Source organism: Urtica dioica, chromosome 1 (genome assembly GCF_054948205.1).
Source record: "Urtica dioica subsp. dioica isolate 48M chromosome 1, U.dioica_male_clone48M_v1_H2, whole genome shotgun sequence".
Taxonomy (NCBI): domain Eukaryota; kingdom Viridiplantae; phylum Streptophyta; class Magnoliopsida; order Rosales; family Urticaceae; genus Urtica; species Urtica dioica.
In genome coordinates this window covers 38,192,310-38,211,483 of record NC_142756.1, presented here as the reverse complement: position 1 = coordinate 38,211,483, position 19,174 = coordinate 38,192,310, and the positions used below count along the sequence as shown (strand labels likewise).

At 48.0% G+C, this 19,174-nt stretch overlaps 1 long non-coding RNA gene across 1 annotated transcript; it reads right to left on the bottom strand.

Annotated features, from left to right (window-relative positions):
• Positions 1-3,340: 3,340 nt before the first annotated feature.
• Positions 3,341-6,087, bottom strand: LOC149407925 (uncharacterized). Its single transcript, XR_016301566.1, has 4 exons — positions 5,751-6,087; positions 5,111-5,218; positions 4,541-4,720; positions 3,341-3,606 (listed from the first exon to the last, which is right to left on the bottom strand). It is a non-coding gene; the product is annotated as an uncharacterized LOC149407925 (long non-coding RNA).
• Positions 6,088-19,174: the final 13,087 nt, after the last annotated feature.

The window sequence follows — 19,174 nt, the reverse complement described above, 5'->3', positions numbered from 1 at the left end:
AACGGACTCCGTACAGGTAGTGTCGTCATATCTTGACTGCAAACACTACTGCAGCAAGTTCTAGATTATGTGTAGGATATCGGGTTTCGTAATCCTTCAGCTGATGGTATCCCGAACGCAGGTCAATCTTCGAGAACACTGTCGCTCCTGACAATTGATCAAAAAGATCTGCGATCCATGGCAACGGATACTTGTTCTCGATCGTTACTTTGTTCAACCCACGGTAGTTATTACATAGCCGTGATGAACCATCAGCCTTTTAACGAACAAGACATGCGATCCCCAAGGTGAATGGCTCGGTCGTATGAACCCTTTGTCAAGTAACTCTTGTAGCTGCCTCTTGAGTTCTTTCGATTCTGCCAAAGCCATACGATATGGAGCTTTCGATATCAGAGTTGTACCTGGAATGAGCTCTATGTTGAATTCAACTTCTCAATTAGGAGGTAGACTTGGAAGATCTTCAGGAAAAATATCAAGGAAATCTCTAGCAACTGGAATCCCCTACGGCTGTGGCTTGACTGTCTTCGTGACATCTGCCACACTTGCAAGGTAACCAGCACATCCCTAAAGCATCATCTTCACGACCTTCAGCGCCGATACGATCGGAAAACTCGATTTCTAAGAGGAACCTTGGAACTGCAGCGGTCCAAGTCCTGGGTTCTGGAACATAACTGATTTCCCTTGGCAATCTATGATTGCACGGTGCATACTCAACCAATCCATTCCAAGGATTACGTCATAGTCCACCATTTCCAATTCTATCAAGTGTGCTTCCATTATCCAATCATGAACTCGGATGGGCACATCTCTATACCAGCATAACGACCGGTACTTTTCTCCAGAAGGCGTAGCCGTAACAAACGGGTACGAGACTTCCTTCTGATGCTCACCCAACTGGTCAGACTTTCTGGATGTGATGAATGAATGCGTGGCTCCTGCACCTATCAATGCCTAATCTAACTTGTGACAGCGGTGGACGACCCTGCTCATACTTCATCTTCACGGATGGAGAAGACTCTGGCATTAGCTTTCGGCGCTCTTTGGGTGCAGGGGTCTTTACTTCTGGATTCTCACATACCCGAGACAGATGACTCTATTTCCCGCATCTGAAACACACCAGCGCACGAGCATAACACTCTCCCTCGTGCGATCTGCCACACATTCGGCACATGGGCGACTGATTGCTTCCAGAGGTCATAGGTTTCTTACTAGGCGGCCCTGACCGTCCGCTATCTTTTCGGCTTTTGGTATGGTTCACCGACAGTGATCAGTTTCCAGAACTTACATGAGGTCAATAACTCAAGCCTTGCTGGGACCTCATTCCGTCTCTTTGATGCGACCGACTCTCCCATCTCGATTGGGTTCTGAATCTTTTCCTTGATTCACTATGCTTAGGGCCAGCAGCTTTAAAAGATGTTGCAGCAGTTGGTTCTGGTGCAGGAGTCCGATCACCCTCGCGCCAACCAGCAATCCGCAAAGCTCTTTGCACGGCGTTGGCGTAAGAGCGAGGTCCATCATCGCCGCTATCCACTTGGCTCACGATATCCACGTTGAGCCCATGCATGTATTTCATCTTTCTAGCCTGATCAGTAGGGACTAGGGAAGAAGCGAACCTTGCTAACATGTCGAACTCTGTCGTAGACTCTGATACTGACATTGAACCTTGTCATAGGCTCACAAGCTCACGTACCTTGTCCGACAAGTTAGCTTCACTCAAGTACTTCCCATGGATCCATGTCATCGAGTGGACATCCTCAGACGATGCCATCACCTCTCATCAGCCCCTAGCCTCATCTTCCAACTGATTATGACGCAAGCCACTCACTCTGTATTAGATAGCTACATAAAGTTGAGGATCTGCTGCATCTTCTTGATCCAATTCCCAAATGCAGCTGGATCAACATTGCCTCCAAACGTCGGAGGTTTTTTTTTTTTTTTTTTTTTGCTTACAAAATCTCTCGTACACAGGCTTGCCCACTGGAGGGTCGACGTCAGGAATCAGGAGGTTAAGCTCTTCAAGAGGATCCAAATGCACTGGCTGTGGATTCTCACGTCGTTCTCCAGGAATTGGAGGCGTTGGGTGCTGTTGAGACGGCGCGTTCAACCTTGTTGAGTTCCGCGATCGTGTGGTTATGCTCTTCTAGCTGCTGCGCGAACCTCCGATTCATCTCATCTCTCTGGGTTGCGTCGGCACCTTGTCTCTCCAGCATGCGTCTGATCTCCGTGAGATCCGCCGTTGTAACATTCTCGGCATTAGACGGGTCTTGTCTAGGCCTCATGCCTACTCAATTCTACACATGGAAGAGGGCATGGTTAAAATCCAAGTCACATCATCGAGAATGCATAACCAACCTGGACTAGCCTCTCAAGGCCTAGTCAAACGAGACTTAAGCACAAAATGCTAGTTCTCTCGTTACACACACAAAGCAACCACTCTCGTGGTTGACAAGCAAACGTCTACGCAGCTGGGTCGTCCGAACGCTCAGCGGGATCCTCCTCGGAATCTCCCTCGTCACAGTCAACCTTCTCGTCATCATGCGGAACAACCACCGGAAAAACAATCATCGGGGGTAAGGTACTCATATACCACATCGCGTCACGACGAGGAATTCAGTCTGCATTCGCAAGACAGCGAACAAGGGACAATCAGATTCCAGCGTCAGATATTGGAGCTCTACACATAGCTCCCAATACTCGATACCTCACTGGAGTCTATCCTCTAGCACATCGGACACCGGTCCACAATTTCTTGGACAAGTCGGTCTCCATATCGGACAACCGATCCAATCCCGAGCCGGTAGAATTCGTAAGTTGCTCCTCCCTCTCGTCCCCCTCTCCTGGCCCCAACGTGTATTGTATCACCTTCTGGAACATCTCACAATCTCGGCTGATAATACCGTCAGCGGTGAAACGAGTCCATCGACTCAACGTTGGCCAATAAGGAGGGGTCATCGCGATATTCGTACTGGAGCAGTGAAACGTCGAGATGACACTCATCCACTCACAAGTCAGACCGATCCACCGGCCCCTAAGTGATGGTGCCTCTCACGACACTAAACGTACTTGCGGTCGAAGGAATTCACGTGATCGCATCGCGGTACAGACGAATCTCATCGGGGAGGAGAGATCTAACTCCTAGCAACTCATCCTGCATCATGTTGAACCTATCTCTAGACAGGTCGACTCTAAGCACAACACTATCACATGGCATACTCGCGACCTATACCGAGAACACGTATCCCAAGTCTACAGAAACGGCTAAACCTGGGGCTCTGATACCACAAAATCTGTCACGACCCGCGAGCGACAGCTCGCCCACGAACCCCAACCGATCAACTCAAATCTATACATAACTCATAATATAAACACATTAATTAAGCATAATATCTCATAAGATTATATAATAAAATAGTTTGCGAAAATCCGGGGAAATTTTTCGCTTTTATAACTTAGAGTCTTATAGCGACTCCTATACAAATATGTTCCGGAACGTTTTATCAAAAGATACTAACCCCGATTAAGAAACCCCATAGCCCATAGGTCAAGGCAATACGCGCTCGGTCTTGGTCTTCAATCTCGTGTCCCGCTTACCAGCTTTTCCCTTATCTACATTACCAAGGGTCATAAAACTATGAGTCGATTGACTCAGTAAGTGGGAGTCTATCTATAAAGTAAAACGACTAATGCCATGTGACGTGCAAACAAATATACAAGAATGCAGAATGCAGATACATATGATTCAAGAGCATGCCTAACGCGGGGCCTCGCTCTACGCTATCACTTGCCATTCCACAAGGTTATACAACATCCACTGCTATAACCCTTGGAATGACAAGAAGCCAACCTCAGACTTCGAGCAGTAGTCATCAGTGGCTTAGAGTTTTAAGACTGTCTGGGATCCACTAGTGGTACCATCTTCATTTGGGCGCCGGCGCTACGTGTCGTCATGACACAGCAAATGGGCTCGCCGGGGCGACCTTTCCCATTGCTAGAACGGGGTGCTCTCAGCAGCTCCCGTGGAGTACTCAGCGCCATCAGGACCGTCTTAGTCCTCAACACGAGTAGGAACTCGTGGGTACCACCGACAACATTATTTATTGTTTGGATACTCTAGCTTATAGAGTATACAACTAATAACAAACAGGAGAGCGTCTCGGGATAAATCCCGAAAGAATTATGGTTTCCCTTTCATGCTCGTTAAGTGTTTTAGATTGAAGACTCAGGATGTGACTCCCGGTACTTCTACCCTCGGCTCGAATCTGAGAGTCTAACATGCTCTCCTGTCACCTCCGATCTAGCCAAACTCTATGGTTAGCAGAGGGATCTAACAACAACAAAGCAACAACGTGGCTGGTTCAAGTTAGCGTTTGAACCTAACGGGCGTACCCGAACTAAGTTTTCAAGCAAGAGTGGCCGAAGCCTTAACTTTTAAGTTTATTCATTTTAGGGCTTTCACCTACTCTTGTTTACTAGCAAACAAATGCACAAACAAACAGGGTTATTCCCTTGGTAAGTAGTTGACTTAGGTCTCCTCCCTTACCTGGAATTATTTGACAGAAAGCTCGACGATTCCCGAAGATGTCTTGCTTCACACGTTCTTCGAGGCACTTGACTCTTGTCGAAACGTCGAAAGAACTAGCATCGAGAGTTTCCATGCTTTTCATGCTTCCCGAGACTCTACACATCCTGAAGCGTTAACACGTCCTGAAGCGTCGAGAAACTAAAACCCAAAGTTGAAAACTCATTAGTCAATGATCCAAAGGGTGGTGACAAGCTTAAGGTTCGTTATCGGGATTCACTGCGAGTCGGTTCAGGGGTTCGAGAATTTAATTCACTTATTTCCCGGCTTTTCGGAATTTAAACTTATTCAAGACTCGTACGAATTCGTACCAGAGAATGAGTACGAAATAAAATCCAAATCATTATTTAACGAGTCTTAAATAAATTAAATGAATAATCCGAAAATAGTACAAACCGAGAATTCTAAATGAATTAACCAAAAATTAAATTCTCGAACATCTCTTAATAAATAATTAATAATCCTTGAGTACAAATCTTAAATCCAAAATTAAGACTCGAGTCTAACGCTATAAAGCGATAAACGACTCACGAGTGAGATCGAGCATTAAAAAAATCTGTTCTGAATTCACTACTTTTCCGGCTTCAACGTGTTCAATTCCGCCGGCTCTCGCTCGATTCTATCCGATCTGTGACTGAGCTGTGAAATTCAGAAATAAACACCGAGTCAATTCACAAATCCAGTTCCCGACTCGACTTAGAACCCGAAATCAAACCACTAATAACATCACTTGTCACAAAACCCAAACTTGTCAATAAATTCACATTTCAATCTCACAACGAGCTAACCAAACTCGAAACGAACCAACTCATCTCAAAACACAAACGACGATTTCAAATTCACATAACTTCACAACCCGAGAACTAACTCAACCAACAATCAAACCGAGCATTAACCACAAAATAAAACCCCGAGACTCAGATTTTATCTTCACAAACAATCAAAAGGACTCACAACTGAAACAAGTCCCTCGGCCAAGTAAACTCACGGCCACAACAAAGAACCCAAACAAATTCGAGCTCAATTTCTCCAATTCAAGTCATCAACATCGATTATCAAGCTCAAATAACAACTAATCACCCTCAATTCTTCAGAAATCATCATAGAATTCGAAATCCCCAAATCAATGAAACCTAATTTCGAGTTCTTCAATTTGGTAAACAAACCTCACCTTGCTTTTGGAGAAATCAACCTCTCCGTGCTCACTCTTTTCTTCACCGACGTCCTCTCTCTAGCTCGCGGCGGCTCAAGCTTCACGACGGCTTGGCGGCGGTCGGTCGATCTCCTCGGCGAGGCGCGCACGCATGGAGCTCGGGCTCGGGCTGATGGCGCACGAGGATAACGAACGGGGAGGAAGAAGAATGAAGCCGCGAGAGTGATGAGGTGGTCTGGTTCGGCCGGAGCTCGTCCTTGGAGCGGTTAGGAATTTTTTTTTTCTTTGTTATCCTCTGCATGTGGCTCGCACGGGTGAGGAAGAGAAGAAGAGAAGGAGATTTCTCTTTTTGCACGTGAAGGAACGTAATAGAAGGAAGAAGAAGATAAGAGAAAGAGGAGATAAGAAGAAAGAAAATGAATTTATTCATCAAACCCATTTTTTCCTCCATCTTCTTAAATCAACCCCCAACTCACATTTTTATTTTCAAATACCTCCAAAAACGTTACAATCACGTCCTTGTCACAAAATTTTGTGACTAAAACCGTACTCGCTCAAACTTTTAATTAAGTTATTCAAACTGAGAGTTTCCTCGTTCGTTCTTGATTAATTTAAATATATTTAAGGTTTCTCGGAAATAATTCTCATCCTTGAGAATTTATTTCTTAAATTAAATTCCGGAATATTTCATCGGAAAATAATTTATTACTCGAGACGAACTCGATAAATCCTTTATTTATTCCGAGATTTTCCATTACCTTAAAAGAACTTAAATTAACTCGATAAACTTCAACGTCCATAATTCACTCATTAATTTAATTGTAACAAACGGAAGCTCGTAAATTTTACAAACGGCGAGATTCAAAAGTTATCCTTTACAACTGGTCTCCCAACATGATGGCAATCCCCTTCTCAGCCGGGAACTGCATCATCAGGTGATAGGTGGACGTTTTGGCCTTCAGTCGGTTGAGAGTCGGGCGGCCGATGATGATGTTGTACGCCGAGGGCTGGTCCACAACTAGGAAGGATACGATGCAAGCGACCTCGAGCCCTCTCGGCGTTCCGAAGGTGATCGGGAGGTCGATGGTTCCCTCCGTCATGACCCTCTCCCCGGAGAAGCCGAAGAGTGGAGTCGAGACCGGGGTCGGTCTCATTCCGGATAGCTTCATCTTGTCCAGTGCTGACTTGAAGATTATGTCAGCGGAGCTTCCATTGTCGATTAGGATTCTCCGGACAAGGTTGTTGGCGACCGGGGCAGAGACAACTATCGCGTCGTTGTGCTGGTGGAGCACACGCGCCGCCTCTTGGCCGATGAAGAACATGGACTTGAACGAGGCCGGAGGAAGGGCCTCGTATGTGTGGTTGATGTAGTGCGCTACTTTCCCCCGGGAAACTTCGCGCACGTATTTCTTTCTTTGCGTGCTTGAGTCTCCGAACTCCGAGCCGCCCAAGATCGAGCCCACGATGTGCAGTTGCGAGCTCTCCGGTCCTTCGACTGCAGCTCGGTCTGTGACGGTCACCGTCGCCGGGCCTTTCTTTTCCCGCCGCGGGCGCTCTCCGTGCGCAGCGGCCGTCCCGATCGTTCTAAGGACGTATTCTTTCAACTTCCCGTCCTGGATGAGGGCTTCAATCTGGCGCTTGAGCTGGTAACACTCAGACGTCGGGTGCCCATGGTCTTGGTGGTACTCACAGAACTTGCTTCGGTCCCGCTTCGCAGGATCCTTCGTGAGCGGAGCGGGCCTTCCTAGTTCGTCGCGGTGCAAAGCTAGGATCCGCTCTCGCGAAGTGTTCAGAGGGGTGAATGCCGAGAACGTTCGGAAGCTATCGACGTGTGGGGGTCTAGGACCCGGGCGGGAGCGATCGCCAGGGGCCTGGCCTCCCTTGTTCCTCCTTTTTCGAGGGTCGGGACGATCTTCGTCTTGATTGTCACAGCGGAGACTGTTCTGCCCCTCCGTCCTCCGGCCATCTCGGCCGTCGAGGTAGTCCTCGATTCCCATGTAGGTGCGGGCTCTTTACATAAGCTCTGCCGTGTCCCGTTGGACCTTCCCAACAATAGTTTGAGGAAGTCGCCCGTGCGAGCTCCCTCAGTGATCGCCGTGATGGCGTCCTTATCGTCGAACCCTTCGACCTTGTGAGACTCCTCGGTAAAGCGAGCGAGGTATTGTCTCAAGGTCTCGTCTCTCCCTTGTCGGATAGACAAGAGGTAGGTCTTTGACTTCTTTTGTGCCACGAGAGTGGCAAAATGAGCAAGGAAAGCTCCTCGCAAAACCTGGAAGGACGAGATGCTTCTTGGTTTCAGACTCTCGACCCTGTGAGAGTTAGGCTGAAGGCTTGACACAGGGTGGCGTCTGACTGTCCCTGCATCGTCATCCATGTCTCGTAGGGGGGGATGGACGGCAGTTTGAAGTTCCCTACGCAGGGCTGCGCGAGGATTTGAGCGGCGAAGGGAGAGTATGACTCCTCGATCCCTCCATGAGGCCTCTGCCTGCCCGACTCCCTCATATCGATGATTTGATTTTGGAGGCTTTGAATCATTGTCAACATGTCGAGCCCGTTCGCGGGGCTGACCGCCGGGACTGCGTGAGTTGCCTGTTGGCGCTCGTTGGACGCTTGGTCCCCGACGTTAGCCTGAGGTCGGCCGAGAGTTATGGCGGGGAGCACGTCCCTTCGAGAGTTGAGCCTCGAGCGGAGATCCTCCCCTCGGGAGTTTCTTTGCGCCATCAAGCGCTCTCTAAGGTCCACACTCGGTGCGTGGCGGGGCGAGGTCGCCCTCGGCCGGATCGTTCGGCGAGTGTTTCGGCTATCGGCCCCATCATCCACCGGGGTCGCTCTCTCCTCGACGAGGGGCCGTGTCCGGCCGCCTCTTGAAACCGAGGGGGCGAGTCCCCGGGAATGTGAACTGCTGGAAGGTTCACTCGGCCAATGGCCGAGTGAACTGCATGGGCCGCTGGAAGGTTCACTCGGCCAATGGCCGAGTGAACTGCATAGGCCGTTGGAAGGTTCACTCGGCCATTGGCTGAGTGAACTGCTGGAAGGTTCACTCGGCCAATGGCCGAGTGAACTGCCCATCGGCCGAGTGAGTCATTGATTCAGCCAATGGCCGAGTGAGCCATTGACTCAACCAATGGCCAAGTGAGTCATTGACTCGGTCAATGGCCGAGTGAGCCATTGACTCAGCCAATGGCCGAGTGAGCCATTGACTCGGCCAATGGCCGGGCAAGGCATTTGACTTGGCCATTGGTTTGGGCCGGCCCCCGGTTGGGTCAGGGTTTCGCCGTTCAAGACCTCACACCAGCCGCGCGGGTCGAAGAGATGCCTTCGTCCTCGTCGGCTCTAGACGGGCGGACAACAGTAAGCAGGATCTGCTTTTCCATCATAGGGATTGAGGTTCGGGAGCTTGAAATTCCCCGTACAAACCTCAGCCAGTATCTGAGCCGTGAAAGGCGATGAATTCTCCTCAATGACCCCATAGGCGCTTCCACCTATTCCGTATTCTCAGAGATCTCGTACCTCATTTCGAAGGTTGTGGATCATAGTGACCACATCGAGACCGGTCGTTGGAGTAACCCCTTGTTCGGGAGGAGTCACCTGCAGCCTCTCGTTAGACCCTTGACCTGCTCGGCGGTTCCCGTTAGTTGGGGCTGCCAACGGGATGCTGGGTCTAGAGCTTAGCTGCTCTCTCAGATCATTGCCACGCCCAATGCGTTGAGCAGTTAGGCGGTCCCTAAGGTCAGGGCTGGTCGAACGGAGGCACAGGCTTCGTCTGCGACGGCGAGCTCTCCGCGTGCCCTGACTTTCCGCAACATTCTCCCTCGGACCTAGTCGGTCGAGAGCTAAACATTGGGAATTCCCCACTTGAGAAGCTGCCGGAGCATCGCCTGTTCAGGGTAAGGGATTCGATGGACCGGCTTCAAACACGGCGGGCAGTCCCCCGTCCTTCGTGAGAGAAGTCTCGATATCCTTCGACTCACCAGTACCCTCGTAATCAGGGTCGCGGTCGCGGCTTTCCTCGTTGAGGTTCTCAGGATCCCCGTTGGGGAATACCGTGTTACGCACAGGTTTCTTCGCAGCCATTCGGCTGTGGTACCTTGCGTTCCTCGCCTTCAGTCGGCGGATACTCTCCTCTAACTCCATGATGCGGTTGTCCCTGCTATCAGGAGATGGAGATGGTGAGCGGGTCGAGCTCTCTTCGTCACCATGTGCTTCGGAGCGCAAGAAGTACTTTTTGGTCCCGGTGACGTTATCAGGGTTGTTAATGTTGTCAATGGTGCCCACAAGAAGAGTTGTAATCTTTATTTTGTACATTTGATGTAATAAAGTCTCATGAAGACTCTTGCTTGTAATTGCCTATTCATTCATTAATAAAGTTGAAACGTTCATTCATTCTTTCTTTGTTTGAAGCTTTATGATAAAACCTTAGTCTTTTACTCCATAAACAAACTTAACAACTTACGAAGAGACAAATGTAGATTTGCATGAACACACTATTCGTAGTTTGCTTAAAACAATATATTCGCAATCTTAGGGTCAAAGGACTATTGACCTCAGTACGATTGTTAGAAGAATCTATGATGTCTGGTTATGAGGCATTGAGAGTTGGAGACTCTATAGTTCTTCTAGGTATGTTCCGAAGGTACTGAATTGACCAGTGCACTTCTAGAGACAAGATAAGAACAAACCATTTAACCTCTTATGTCTCGAAGTCACTATGTATGAATTGCATCATGCTTACCTTAATCCTGAAATGAGACATGTCATTTCACACCTTAGTATTCTCATTTGAGAAAGTCAGAGTTCGGACTCACTATGTGATTCCGAACAGGGCCTATTGGTGAAGTACTAAGTTGTGAGTATGTCATGAGTAACTTTGTGAAGTTCTCATAGATATGGAATTCATGTACAAGATTACTGAAATGCAATGCATGTCACCTCATGCTTTGTTCCTTGGAGTGTGAATAAATGGACTGGCCAGTGTCCAAATTGAGTCCTGACTCTTTTGGATGAAACAATGTGACTTATTAGCCCCTCGTCAATACATTGTTTCTAACTTATTCACAAGCGAAAAAGGAGTTGAGGAAATAACAGCTAGAAGGGTAAAATGGTAATTTAGTAAATCCCGACTAGCTGATGACATTTATGAAGGGTAAACATAGATAATATTTAGTGGATCCGCTCATTATAATTAGGTGAATTCTTGAGTAGAAAATAAATTCATTTGAACCGAGAGATTTTCAGTGTCAGCTCTTTAGTGGACTCAGTTGGCATTAAGCTAAACTTGGAAAAGGTTTGTGAACTTTTGAGTCCAAGTGTTTAGCTCAAGCTTTGTTCATTTGGGTCCATGAGGTCACTGTCACGAATCACATCGATAGGAATAGTTAAACTGGAAGCTAAGTCAAAACGAGAACGAAAATAGTCAAACGGGTATTTTTGTCTTTTGAGACAAAGGATGAAATGAATGTCAATAAATTTTTTTTGACAAGTTCATTTGATGACTTAATGTCACTCGGTCATGACTTGATCATTGGGCCTCGTGAATTAATTTCATTTCATAAGAGTTTTATTGAAAATTCTTTATGGGCCTTTTTCATGTTCTCATGAATAAATGAAGAAGCTTCTAGAAGCTCCTTCTAGAGACATGTTGGGCGCCTACCCTATAGAGAAATAGGAGAGTTTATTTTGTGCATAAATGTATTTAGATACTTGCCAAAAGAAAAAGAGGAAACAAATTTGCATAAGGAACTTCGGCCACATGAGATAAAAGGCAAGGCAAGGAACAAAATAGGAAACAAATCCAAGGCTTAATGAAGCCTACCTTGGCCGAGTATGTCATAGAGGAAAAGAGGAAATTGGCTCATGAATATGTGATATTCTATAGAAGACGAAACTACCTTATTGAAGGTAAGACCTCTCCTATAAATAGGAGCCTCATTGTTCTCATTTTTCTCATTCCACACAAGTTAGAGATTGAGAGACTCTCTCTCCAGACATTGTGGCCGAAACTCCTCTCTCTCTCTCTCTAGTTTATTTTCGATTTTTCTTGTTTTGGCACCTAGGTCCTCACTCGACCTAGTGTTTAGCTCTGCGACTTCAAGACTCGTTCTTAAGTCGTAGTGTTTAAAAGTGCGCACTCACTAATTCCTTTATTTCGAGTGATTTAGTGATAGAAACTTTCGTGGTTGCTCGAGGTGCCGAGGAAAGAAAGAGAGACGTGCTGCGAGGGGAGACGAGCGTTGCAAACTTTCCAAAAGCTTCTTTAAAGTTCAAGCTTCAAGAAAGGTTAGTAAACTTCTAGCTCATATTAGTTTTTAATTACATGTACTTGCACTTGTCTAGGTTAGTAAAAACTGTTTTACTTGTAAAAGAAATTTTTTAAAATTCCGCCGCTTACCGAAGCGTTAATTATTTTCTTAAACCCTAGATCGATTCCAACAAATGGTATCAGAGCTATGGTCAAAGATTAGCATGTACATGTATTTAAAAATATGAGCTTGAAAATCGTTTTCGAAAGTTTACTAATTTTGTGACAAGTTATAATTGTTATCTTAGATTTTTTTTTAATTTATTGCTCTTGCCTTTAATTTAAAAACCATGTTGTTTTTCTATGATTTTGGGATGTTTTTAAAACACATTAGAATCAGTTCTAAAAGTTTTTAATTTTTTATATTGAAAAACGTATTTTAAAGGTTTGAGAAATTTCGAGTAAAATTTTGTGACTAGTTTTGTTATCTTGCTAGTTTCTTATTTTTACTTGAATCGTTTTATGCTTGTTGTTATTTCTTTTATGACTTGTTATTACCTTGCTAATAAAACACAAATAAAAGCTTTAACAACCTTCATAAAACGTTCCGTTACACTCGATTCTTTTTCGCACCTAAAAAGGACCAAGCTTTAATTATTTCTTTTTCTTTGAGCTGAAGTAAACCCGCATTAAAAGTGGCATAACTCTCTGCTCAGAAATTTAAATTTAATGATTCTAGAATCAAATTAAAGCTCTGTCTGTCCTCTGTCCAATGCCACCGGTTTCGGCTAAAACGGACATCGGAGCCGCCAGATATGGCGATTTTACGCCGAGGTGTGTGGCTGTCTGAAACTCCAGTTTTTTAGAAATCCGGATTTTCAAACCCCACTACCATGAGTTATAGAACTCTAATGAGAAAATTTTCTTGAGCAAAAATGTTTTTCATATGATTATAAACATGATGTTTAAGATTAAAATGTTTTGATTTTTGAAAGTTTAATTAAAATTGAGTTTTTACAAAACTAGTTTGAATTTTGAAAAACCGTTTTCACTTTCAAACTTGAAAATATTTTGTCATCCAAATCAAATAAGTTTTCAAAATGTTTTCAAAACTATATCTATATCACATATGTTCAAAATCTATATGCTCTTGAAAATTTGAGTGGGAGGTCTCTTTGTAGACAAGCCGAAAAATAAAAAGATGTGTAATCTCAAACTTTCAAGTGTTCGAGTGAGTTGAAGTTCACACTTCCCTCATGCACTTTCCCGAAATAGAAAATAGGAAAAGATCGAGTATGTACCTTGTGCCTTTATGCACTAATACTACTCTGAACATGTCGATCTAGGATTCTTTTCTAGTTCTCCGCTCTATCGCTCTCTAACTAGGAAATTTGTTTCCGAACTTATAAGAGTCGATGAACCAACTCCAAAAACTAAGTGGGAGGGTTATACTTGTTGTTTGTAACCCACGATCCCCAACACTAATGAAAGAATCAATTAACGTGGGACTAAGAGCCGCTCTTGCGACCCTCACTTAAATGGGAGTACTTCAAGGCGTTATTGCTTCGATCATTGCTCAACGTGCTACGTCCGAGAGTGAGACGATGATGGCAAGGCCTCCCCTTGGGGGATTGTTTTTCAAAGTTGACCTTTTGGACTAAGTGGTTGGTTGCACACTTAGGCTCAATCCCTAGTAATCCTCCCTTGAGGCTCTGCGAAAGGATGTGAGTGATCAAACCAATTTAAAAGGTGGCTAGTCAAAATAGATGTATTGACATCTTGGCTTAGCATTAATGATGTGTCATTTACTTATAAAAGGAGATTTTTTGCGGCCTTCTCTTGAGGGAGTAAATTATCGTTTGGTTTATAACACCTTTGGATTTTATAAAAGTGTTAATAAAACTTAAATCCTAAACCAAAGACTAATCATATACTTGTTTCAACTTTTATAGGCAATATGTCTCTCAACCTGTTGTCGGCCCGTCTAGGGCCGACGAGGACAAAGGCATCTCTGCAATCCACGTGGCTGGTGCGAGGTCTCGGGCTTCGAAACCCCGACCCAACCAGGGGCCGGCCCAAACCAATGGCCAAGTCAATGGCTCACTCGGCCATTGGGCAGTTCACTCGGCCATTGGCCGAGTGAACCCTCCAGCCACCAAGGCAGTTCACTCGGCCATTGGCCGAGTGAACCTTCCAGCAGTTCACTCGGCCAATGGACGAGTGAACCCTCCAGCCCCCATGGCAGTTCACTCGGCCATTGGCCGAGTGAACCTTCCAGCAGTTCACTCGGCCAATGGCCGAGTGAACCCTCCAGCCGCCAAGACAGTTCACTCGGCCATTGGCCGAGTGAACCTTCCAGCAGTTCACTCGGCCAATGGCCGAGTGAACCCTCCAGCCACCAAGGCAGTTCACTCGGCCATTGGCCGAGTGAACCTTCCAGCAGTTCACTCGGCCAATGGCCGAGTGAACCCTCCAGCCGCCAAGACAGTTCACTCGGCCATTGGCCGAGTGAACCTTCCAGCAGTTCACTCGGCCAATGGCCGAGTGAACCATCCAGCTGCCCCTGCAGTTCACTCGGCCATTGGCCGAGTGAACCTTCCAGCAGTTCACTCGGCCAATGGCCGAGTGAACCTCAGCCGGCCCAAGCTCTTCACTCGGCCAATGGCCGAGTGAACCTCACCACCATGTTCACTCGGCCATTGGCCGACCCAGCCACTCAATGGCCGAACCAAGCAAGTTCACTCGGCCAAGGGGTCTTCAAACCACCCCTTGGCTGCCTATAAATAGAGGGGCCGCTCCCCTACTCCAGGTAATCCATTCTTGAGTACTGGAACGCTGCCGAACTCGTACCTCGCTCGTTCCTCTCAAGCTTTGGCCTCTAAACACCCCTAAAACCTCTATACTCTACCTCAATCCCGCTAATGTTGAGCGTCGGAGAGGTAAACAGGGGCACCCCCCCTGTTTCCCCTTTGTAGTTCACGTGTTCTCTACTCCTTTTCAGGTACTCTGACGAACTCAAGGGACATCCACAGCTAAGGGACGACTCGGGATACCGGGTCCGACACGCTCGAGTCGAGACGAGACCACTTGGTCTGGCCTTGGGTCTAACCGTCTTTGGCTCCTAAATAGTTGTCCGAAAAACAGCGACAACATTTTGGCGCTAGAAGGAGGGGACCACCGACCTTGGCACGCTCTCCCTTCCATTCCACATTTTCACCACTTCTACGACTCTCGAGAGATGAGTCACCTACCCACTACCTCCGCGGGTACCCGAGCGACGAGCTCGAGGTACGGTCTCCGACTCCTCGCACACCGTCTTGAAGGGCAACCTCGCGATAGCGAGAGCCAGCCCCAAGACCCGGTGAACGACCCCGAGGCCGAGCTCCGAGAGGACATGGCCCGGCGGCTCGCGGAGCTCCTTTACTGTCCTGGCGTTGACGGCTCCCTCATCGCCGATCTCCTCGGCTACGACGTCGAGGATCGATCCGCTCAGGATGACTCCGACCCCGAATACGTGGAGGAGTCGAGGACCAACGAGGCCACCCCTAGCCTCGCTCAAGCACAACCCGAGAGGGCCAATGGTGCGTTGGCCGATCCTTTGTACCCGGCGCGACAACAGGCACGGTCACAGTCCCGGGGACTCGCCCCCTCGGTTTCAAGAGGTGGCCGGACACGGCCCCTCGCCGAGGAGAGAGCGACTCTGGTCGACGATGGAGCCGATAGCCGAAGCACTCGCCGGACGACCCGACCAAGGGCGACCTCGCCTCGTCACGCACCAAGCGTGGACCTTAGAGAGCGCTTGACGGCGCAGAGAAACTCCCGAGGGGAGGATCTCCGCCAAAGGCTAAATTCTCGAAGGGACGCGCTCCCCGCCGCAACTCTTGGCCGGCCTCAGGTCAATGTCGTGGACCAAGCGTCCAACGAGCGCCAACCGGTGACTCCCGTGGCCCCGACGGTCGGCCCTGCTAACGGGCTTAACATGGTCACGATGATTCAGAGCCTCCAAAATCAAATCATCGAGATGAGGGAGTCAGGGAGGCAAAGGCCGTACGGAGGGATCGAGGAATCATACTCTCCCTTCGCCGCACAAGTCCTCGCGCAGCCATGCGTGGGAAACTTCAAGTTACCGTCCATTCCCCCCTATGATGGACGTACGGACCCCCACTTCCACGTCCAACATTATGAGACGTGGATGAAGATGCAAGGGCAGACGGACGCCACCCTCTGCCAAGCCTTCAGCCTGACCCTCACAGGGTCGGGCTTTGAGTGGTTCCGGAGTTTGAGGCCTGGAAGCATCCCGTCCTTCCGGGCCTTGCGAGAGGCTTTCCTCGCTCGCTTTGCCACGCTTGTGGCACAAAAGAAGTCGAAGACCCACCTCCTCTCCATTCGACAGGGGAGAGATGAGACATTGAGATAATACCTCGCTCGCTTCACCGAGGAGTCTCACAAAGTCGAGGGCTTCAACGACAAGGACGCCATCACAGCGATCACCGAGGGAGTTCGCACGAGTGACTTCCTCAAGTCCATTGTCGGGCAAGTCCCGCGAGACATGGCAGAGCTGATAACGAGAGCCCGCACACATATGGGAATCGAGGACTATCTCGATGGCCGCGATGGCCGAAAGTCAGGAGGACAAGGTAGTCAACACCGCGAAGAACATGACAAAGATCGTCCCGTCCCTCAAAGGAAGAGAAGCAAGGGAGGCCGGACCCCTAACGGTCGCCCCCTCTCCGGTCCAAGATCGTCGCACGTTGATAGCTTCCGAGCGTCATCAACGTACACCCCTCTGAACACTCCGCAAGAGCGGATCCTAGCCCTGCACCGCGACAAGCTAGGAAGTCCGGCTTCTCTTGCGAAGGATCCAGTGAAGAGGGATCGAAACAAGTTCTGTGAGTACCACCAGGATCACGGGCATCTGACGTCCGAGTGCTATCATCTCAGGCGTCAGATCGAGGCCCTGATTCAAGACGGGAAATTAAAAGAATATGTCCTGAGAACGGTCGGGACGGCCACGATGCACGAAGACCGTCCACGGCCAGGAAGGAAGGGTCCGGCGACGGTGACTGTCATGGACCGGGAGGCGATTGAAGAACCGGAGAGCTCACAGCTGCATGTCGTGGGCTCGATCATGGGTGGCCCGGAGTTTGGGGACTCGTCCACGCAAAGGAAGAAGTACGTGCGCGAGGTTTCTCGAGGAAAAATTGCGCACTACATCAACCATACATACGAGGCTCCCCCTCCGGCCCCGTTCGAGTCCATGTTCTTCACCGGCCAAGAGGCGGCACGAATCCTCCACCCGCACAATGACGCAATAGTCGTCTTGGCCCCGGTCGCCAACAATCTCGTCCGAAGAATCCTGATTGATAACGGCAGTTCGGCCGACATCGTCTTCAAATCAGCATTGGACAGGATGAAGCTGACCGGACTGAAACCGACCCCAATCTCGACCCCACTCTTCGGCTTCTCTGGGGAGAGGGTCATGACGGAAGGAACCATCGACCTCCCGGTCACCTTCGGAACACCGGGGCGGCTCGAGGACACTCGCATCGTATCCTTCCTAGTTGTGGACCAGCCCTCGACATACAACATCATCATCGGCCGCCCGACTCTCAACCGGCTGAAGGCCATAACGTCCACCTATCACCTGATGATGAAGTTCCCAACTGAGAAGGGGATTGCCATCATGTTGGGAGACCAATCGATGGCGAGGATGTGCTACATCCAAGGCGTGGACGGGAAAGGGAAGGAAAAGATGGTGAGCGGCCATCCTCTAGCTCGGTCATGCTGCAGAAGTTGGCACAGCAGTGGAAGCCCGCTCCCGTTTCTCATTATGTCATTTTATTTCCAGTTTTAAGAAAATCTCGAATTTCAATAACGCCAATGGCCTAGGGATGTAATTTTTGACTATTTCTACATGATAATTAGATTACATTTCACCTCGAAGTCTTTATCTTGTTGCGTTATAATTTCTAGTCTCCTTTACGAGTACACGAGAAACTCGGGGGGCTAATGGGAAACAATGCTCAACGAAACTAAAGCTCGCTCGCTCAACAAAAAAAAAACAACAACTCAAAAACAAAGTCGTGCTAATCGATTATGCCTTCGTTGGCAGGTCGAGAAAATAAGACACGCACAATACAACGAAGACGTGCAAATCGATTATGCCTTCGTTGGCAGGTCGAGAACATAAGACGCGCACAACACAACACAACGCAACGAAGACGTGCAAATCGATTATGCCTTCGTTGGAAGGTCGAGAAAATAAGACACGCACAACACAACAAAGACGTGCAAATCGATAATGCCTTCGTTGGCAGGTCGAGAAAATAAGACGCGCACAACGCAAAAAAGACGTGCAAATCGATTATGCCTTCGGTGGAAAATCGAGAACATAAGACGCGCACAATACAAAAAAGACGTGCAAATCGATTATGCCTTCGGTGGCAAATCGAGAACATAAGACGCGCACAATGCAACAAAGACGTGCAAATCGATTATGCCTTCGTTGGCAGGTCGAGAAAATAAGACGCGCACAACGCAAAAAAGACGTGCAAATCGATTATGCCTTCGGTGGCAAATCGAGAACATAAGACGCGCACAATACGAAAAAGACGTGCAAATCGATTATGCCTTCGGTGGCAAATCGAGAACATAAGACGCGCACAATACAAAAAAGACGTGCAAATCGATTATGCCTTCTGTGGCAAATCGAGAACATAAGACGCGCACAATACAACAAAGACGTGCAAATCGATTATGCCTTCGGTGGCAAATCGAGAACGTAAGACGCGCCCAATACGAAAAAGACGTGCAAATCGATTATGCCTTCGGTGGCAAATCGAGAACATAAGACGCGCACAATACATAAAAGACGTGCAAATCGATTATGCCTTCGGTGGCAAATCGAGAACATAAGACGCGCACAATACAACAAAGACGTGCAAATCGATTATGCCTTCGTTGGCAGGTCGAGAAAATAAGACGCGCACAACGCAAAAAAGACGTGCAAATCGATTATGCCTTCGGTGGCAAATCGAGAACATAAGACGCGCACAATACAAAAAAGACGTGCAAATCGATTATGCCTTCATTGGCAAGTCGAGAAAACAAGACGCGCACAACACAATAAGGCCGTGCTAATCGATCACGCCCTCACTGGTAGATCGAGAAAATAAGCCGCGCACGATCAACCCGAAACGATAAG